This window comes from Marmota flaviventris, chromosome 2, assembly GCF_047511675.1.
Source record: "Marmota flaviventris isolate mMarFla1 chromosome 2, mMarFla1.hap1, whole genome shotgun sequence".
NCBI lineage: Eukaryota > Metazoa > Chordata > Mammalia > Rodentia > Sciuridae > Marmota > Marmota flaviventris.
This window is the reverse complement of record NC_092499.1, coordinates 188030410-188036831: the sequence shown is the minus strand read 5'-3', so window position 1 is coordinate 188036831 and position 6422 is coordinate 188030410. Positions and strand designations below refer to the sequence as shown.

The following is a 6422-nucleotide window of genomic DNA, read 5'->3' as shown; positions in this document are numbered from 1 at the left end:
CACGTAGTGGCTGAACCACTCTTCTCTCAGAGTCCAGAGGACTGATAATCGAAAGACTCATACAACTCTCTCTCACGCTGCTTCCCTGATGGGGGCCACCTTGGAGAAATGGAAGGACGTAAAACACCATGTCCTCAAAGTGTCCCTCTCTGTCCCATGAACCCAAACAAGTTACGCCTGGATTGGGATGTCCATAAATATCTTGAAGGACACTGACTTTTTCTCATGTACACTGGGAATGAGGGCAAGTCAGTGTTATCCGTGGAGAGCTGCTTTCTTGCCTGGTGTCAGGTTCTTTGGGATGCTGGTCATACAGTGGGACAAAGCAAGCTAAGCTAATGATGTCACTGCTTCTGTAGACTAGCTTATAAAACTCCTCTCCCAGCAGTAACTGGTGTGGGATCGAGGGCACTGTGGAGAGGACAAGTACCACTTGTCCAGCCAGTTGCCACTGGACAAGGTGTTGTGGGGGATGGCATTGCTAGTTGGTGAAGCCCAGTGAGGGATGGAGGTGTAATCTGTCCAGCCTGTCACCATGGGGCCTTCCCTGTGAAAATAATAGCTCTTAAGTCTTACACACTGGCTCCGAGTACTTTCTTTGTTCTCTCGGCAACCTGTTCCCCTGCCCTTGCACAACTGGGCTGTGAGTGGTACAAGTCTCTAGATGGCCCTCCCATGGACACTTGCAGAGACAGGAAGCTCCTTCCCTCCTGAGCTGGCATTCTCTTGTGTTGAGTCAATGCCTGACATCCAGAGTTCACCTGCCCTGCCCCTGCCCTGTTATTATCCTGGGAGGAGAATCACAGCTGAGTCGAGATTGATGCCCTGCTCTGCTCTTTGGAGACTGAGGCTTAGAAACCAGTGCACAGCTAGTCCCAGCTCACATGGGAGGAAGGCTTTCTTGTGATGACCGAGAGATGTGCGGGTCAAGTGTTCTAACTCAGGGCAGGGGCAGGGCTGGCCCCCTGGACACGTGGGAAAAGCCTCGCCCAGTAACTTCTGCTCTAAGCAACTCAGAGTTTGACTTTCACTCTGCTTCCACCAGTGACTTTTCAGTAAATTTTCATGGTCAAGTCTGTTATTTTTAAAATGGACCGCTCTGATGTCCTGCAGGGTTGAATTCTCCACCTCCACCAACACACACATAAGCACGTGTCTGGCCCTGGCCTGGAGAGGGGAGGTGACTGGCCCAAGTGCACAGAGCAAATGAGGACAACAGCCAGGGTCCCATACCTTTCATTGCCTCTGCACTGGCACTCCACCAAGCTCCTCCTCCCTGAACTTCCAGAGTTGGTTTTAACAAACCCACACAATGGTGTGATTGCACAAATTGTATCAAAGAATTTCAATAGACAGAAGAATGTCAAATAACAAGTGAAACCTTCCCTTCCCCAAACCCACCTTCAATCTCATTTCCAGAGGTAAGTACCAATCCTTGCAGACTTTGGTCTATGCCCTGATCTACACATTGGAATGTTTTCCCCCCCAGAAAATAGGGCTTTATGACACATAGTTTCAGCAACTCTTTTTCTCACATTTTTCCATGTTAACACAGAGTGATTCACTTTATTTTTTTAACAGCCACATTGCACTGGATAGAGTGGGATTAACTCACTACCCTTGTGTTTTGTTCCTTTTCTGATGGATGTCTGGGTCTTGGACAGACTCCGTTGTTTGAATATTGAAGGTCAAATACATTCTCTGGGATGAGAAGAAGGATGCCAAAGGACTGAACCACTGGGAACCCACCTCCATGAAGATTCCCTCCACCTTGACATTCTCAGCCCACTTTTCTGTCCTCTGACCCCACCACTGTCCCCACCTGTGAATTTGTCCATAGGCAGAGTAAATAGCAGGCTTGGGGTCAGAACAGAAAAATGTGCTACTCATATGAGCTGGAAGCAGGACCCTTGAGTCAACAGACTCACAGAGAGGTGAGACATGGCCCGAGTTTTCTTTTTTATTTACTTTATTTTTAATAAAAATGTGTTTTATTTTAAAACAAGTTTATAAAAGTAGAAATCATATACAAAAATACAGATTACTCCGACACGTTGGCAAAATAGCCTATGGCTGGACTTGAGTTTGGAAGTACAGGCACTGTATGTTTGAGGGCACCTGGAAGTAAGTCCAACCGGATCCTACACCAGCCCTTGTCACTAATCTGTAAACAATAATTTCAAGTAGTATTTAGCACTTTTAAACTAATAAGAAATAGACACATAATCATCTCCTTGTGTAACACTACTTTAAAATTTTCTTCCTTAGGTCTGAGCAGATAAGGGCACATCATGCTACTGTTTCTAACATTTAAAATCTTTGATTTAAGTAAAACCAGTTAAGAGAAAAAATGATGGATTTTGGCTTTTTGTAACATTTTGCACATATGGGGAGGTCACTGACTTAAAACTAGTGTTTTTGTGATTTTTAAAAAGCAGAACTTGATCTTTTTTGCCTCGATGAGAGGTTTTTTTAAAAAACAAACCCACTCATATTACCAAAAGGTTCAACACCTGAGTACTAACTCTTACATACGTGCCAGTGCAGACTGTCCTGAAACTGTATGGAAAATACACGCGCTTCTAGTGTGTACTTCTGATTTATAGGAACAAGCAATTCTTAGGATCAGTAACCCTATAAAGGGGTAGTTTCAAACAATTATTGAGAAAGACCGCTTTTTAAAAAGGCAATTTAAAATACTTGATTCCAGAGTAATATACAAATAAACTTAGCACTAAAGGAAAACAGCAGGCAGTATCAGTTCAGAACTCTTCCAATTTTTCAAGAATAGAGACTGATTAGGTTAATATCACCTTCCTGAAACAAAGCAACTCATTTAAAAGGTAAACAACTCATGTTAATGTAAGTTGATTATAAAATTAGAAACCATAATTATATTTCAGGAACACAGTACCTTAGTGATATTAAAGGATACTTCTGATTAATCTGGCATAGAAAATTACTTCTTGAGCCTTTACATCCTATACCAACTCTATACCTCTGGCCGTATGTTTAATTTGTTTGAGGGTTTAAGATGTGGGGCTATGTTTCTGTTAAGCTAATTTCAAATCTTAAGATAAAATGAAATGTTTTTTTTTTAATTCCCAGATACCTTAAATGCTACTATCTTATGACTCTTTCTGTTCAGCCTACCCTACACATAGCTTATTGTTCTTCCAAACTATGTCTTATTAAACAATACTGAAAAATTAAATAGATAAAAGTTATCACAAAGGCTTTAAAAATCATTAGCCTTAAGTCATTTTTTAAGCTTGATTCTACATAAGACTTAATCCAAAGAGCACTTGGAAAAGATGGCATAAATTTTGCTATGTAAAAAAGTAAATTGAAATCATAGGCTCAAACTCCTAAACTTTCTGATGGCCTACAACTTAGGCTCTTAAGGGCATAGCATTGACAGAAGCTTTTATAGTCATTTAAAAAAGGGTAATACTTCATTTTTTTTTTCCTTGAAAACGGTTTCCTAATTTACTTGCAGGATAAAGGTTAAGGGAAAACGAATAATAAAAACTAGCCCAGTGCTCCAGTAATTGGGCTTCCTGCCTACTTTCCCCATTCCAAAGAAAGAGGAGACACCATCCTGCAAGAAATAACTTCATAGACAGCTGGGCTTTTACAGTGTCAGTTGGTACCTGATGCCCCATATCTCCTGGTTCTTTTTGTTCCCAACAGTAAGCCTGGGAATGGTGGTGAAAGAGGAGCAATTAATTTGCAGATGAGGAAGGGCTTCCCCTAACAGTTGAAGGATACCATCTGGCATGATTCCAAAAACTTATAGTGTTTTTAGTGTGGAAATTTCTCTAAGTTCAAGTAGAGTTTCAGGAATTATATCATAGCACCGACTGAGTGACAGATGTTGGAGGTAGCTGAGCTGGAGAAATTCTGGAAAGCAGTCATGCTTTAGCTTGACACTGTCATTTAAGTCCAGATGGACAAGGTTGGGGGCATCTTCTAACTAAGGTAGAGACATCTGATTTCTGAAGATTCTTTCGGTAGCCACTAAGATTCAGCTGGGCGATGGTCTCTGACATATATGCGACAGCCACCTGCACGTGCTTTTCAGTGAACTCATAGCACCAGGAGAGGTTCAGCTCATCCTGTCTGGAACAGCTGCTTAGCAGAGTCTTCAGGGCCAACTCAGAAAATCCAGAACACCCACAAAGGTCGAGTCATACTAAATTTGAGTTCTGTGCAAGATTATTGATAATGGGATCAGAAAGCTATAGGGCCTTCCAGGCTTAGATTCTGCAACTTGGAGCACTGAGACAGAATGCCATGGAGGGTAGATATGTTTATAACTGAGTTCGACAGATCCAAATGCTGAACATGAAAAGGGCTGCAATGTTCAACCAAGGGTTGGCCCACAAATGATCGGGGGCAGCGGAAGGCCACCAAGCCTCCAGACAACAGACGAACAATCACATCTGAGTGCAGATTTTTACCTGTGCGATCCAAGGTTTGCCAGAGAGATTCGTCAAACGCAACGCAGTACCACCTCTTACAAACACCAGAGACTTTCAGCAGATGAGAGGCAGAGACAAGAGAAGATCCCCAGGAGCAACTGATGTGGGAGGGAGTCCCACGAAACACTGGGGAAGTTCTCTCAATTGAGTTTAGGCCTGCGGGTGACCACAAAGTCTTTGTCACTCCCTCTGCATTTCAGCCATTTCTGTGTGGGGCTCTGAGGGTGGCCCAGGTTAGAGAGTAGTTCCTGGGGGATGTTCTCACTGTCCACCTCCTCCTTCTCTAGGACGGAGACCCCCATGCCTGACAGCAGCTCAGATGTCTTGCTGGAATCCCATCCTCACGTGAAGCTGGTGGTAACTTTGCTACTCTGGTCCGGAATCTCCTGGAGGTGCTTCCTGTGCATGGCGTCCACAGGTTCAGGAGTTTTAAATACCTGCATTAATTGCACAATTGCCTGCCTCCCAGATTCCCGCTTTGGGGGTTCCAGCCCCCAGCAGCCAGACCCGCGAACTCTAGCAACGTTCCATCCCTGCAGCATGCCCCGAGTTTTCTTTTTAAAAAAGAAAAGATTTTAGAAAGTGAAAAATGCATAAAGTTAAAAATCAAATAGGCCTACTAGGTAGATAATGAAAAAATCAGTCCTTTGTTCATTCCTTGAATGTGTGTGTACATGCATGCGCACACACAAGCACACTTATGAAAGAGAGAATGAGGAGAGAGAGAGAGACTGGGGTCTGAACCCAGAGGTGCTCTACCACTGAGCTTCATCCCCAGTCCTTTCTATTTTTGACAGAGGGTCTTACTTGCTAAGTTGCCCAGGTTGGCTTTGAAGTTATGATCCTCCTGTCTCAGCCTCTTGAGTTGCTGGAGTTATAGATCTGAGCCACTGTGCCCAGCAGTCATCCCTCAACTTTTTTAGATGTTTCTTTTGGTATTTACCTCCATGTGTCTAAATAATATGCTTATCCTTGTATTCTTCCATCTTTCAATTTAATACAGTTTAATATATTTTCAAAGGCTTTCCTTCCTACCCAGGAGAGAATATTTAGATCTTGCCCATCCAAACACACACTTCTGCTTTCCCTGCAGTTAATTTATAATTGCCTCATTTGGAGGTTTGAGAAAATGCATATGTATACAGAACATAAATACATATTCAGTACATACATAGAACATACATAAATAGTCGTGTGTTGCTTAACAATGGGGGTATATGTTGAATAGTGAGACATTAGGGGATTTTTGTCATACAAATGTCATAGAGAGCATTTATACAAACTAGATGGCCGTGATGTCATAAGCTGATTTAATCTTACGGGACCAACCGTCTTCTGTGCAGTCCAATATTGACTGGAGAGTCATTATAGGATGCATGATTGTATATTCAATTTTCTTGAATACTCTAGATGCTGAGGCAGGAGTATCACAAGTTCAAGACCACCTTGGCAACTTAGTGAGACCCTGTCTCAAAATAAAATGTAAAATGGGGGTACTAGGGATGTAGCACAGAGGTCGAGCATTTGTCAGCATGTGCAAGGCCTTGGGTTCAAACCCAGCCCTGCAAAAAATAAAAAATAAAAATCATTTTGATGTAGCACATTCTTCTGTGGCTTCCCAAGGAAAGATGCATACAAGGTCTCAAATCTTGTGTTTGAAAATGCTCTACTTTCACACTTGGTTGACAACTTGGCTTATCTCTTCCTTTAGGATTGTACAGGGTCATTGTACTTCATGTCCCTTTATTATGAGAGCTTTTAGGATCTTCTATTCTCATTACTCTGACATTTCACAACAGTGTATCTTGGTGTCATTCCTTTCATATCTTTACTAGGCATTCAGAGTGATCTCTCAATTTGGAGGAGTTTTTTTTTTTTTTTTTTTTACTTTCTTCTTTTTCTTTCTGGTACTGTAAATTGAACTCAGGGGACTCCACC

General features: G+C 42.3%; 1 pseudogene; it reads right to left on the bottom strand.

The window, feature by feature from the left end:
• Nucleotides 1–3616: 3616 nt before the first annotated feature.
• Nucleotides 3617–4891, bottom strand: LOC114100440 (S-phase kinase-associated protein 2 pseudogene; annotated as a pseudogene).
• Between the last annotated feature and the right edge of the window lie 1531 nt (nucleotides 4892–6422).